The following is a 321-nucleotide window of genomic DNA, read 5'->3' on the forward strand; positions in this document are numbered from 1 at the left end:
GTTGTCAAAATTCCAGAATTTCACAGATAAGTTTTAAAAGTCCAGTACCAAATTCGCGGTATATTCCACACACCGATTTATTTTTGCTGTAGATTTCAACACTCCTTCCTAAACGAACCGCAACGCACTATGCAAGCGGAAATTCGACCACGTGCATTATACCCCCTTGCGAAATGGACGCGATGTCACGGATAGGCAACATCCTCTTTTCTTCATTATCCCTGCTCCATAGTATTTTAGAACTAGATGTATACACGGACATGCACATATTTGTACTTCTATATGACTATATACATCTATTTGTGTATTTACTATTTATCT

At 38.0% G+C, this 321-nt stretch overlaps 1 protein-coding gene across 1 annotated transcript in view; it reads right to left on the reverse strand.

Annotated features, from left to right (window-relative positions):
* The window catches only part of LOC119589218, a 6,753-nt gene that overhangs the window by 6,048 nt on the left and 384 nt on the right, over positions 1-321 (reverse strand). The gene's annotated exons all lie outside the window — the stretch shown is intronic.

Source organism: Penaeus monodon, chromosome 25 (genome assembly GCF_015228065.2).
Source record: "Penaeus monodon isolate SGIC_2016 chromosome 25, NSTDA_Pmon_1, whole genome shotgun sequence".
NCBI lineage: Eukaryota > Metazoa > Arthropoda > Malacostraca > Decapoda > Penaeidae > Penaeus > Penaeus monodon.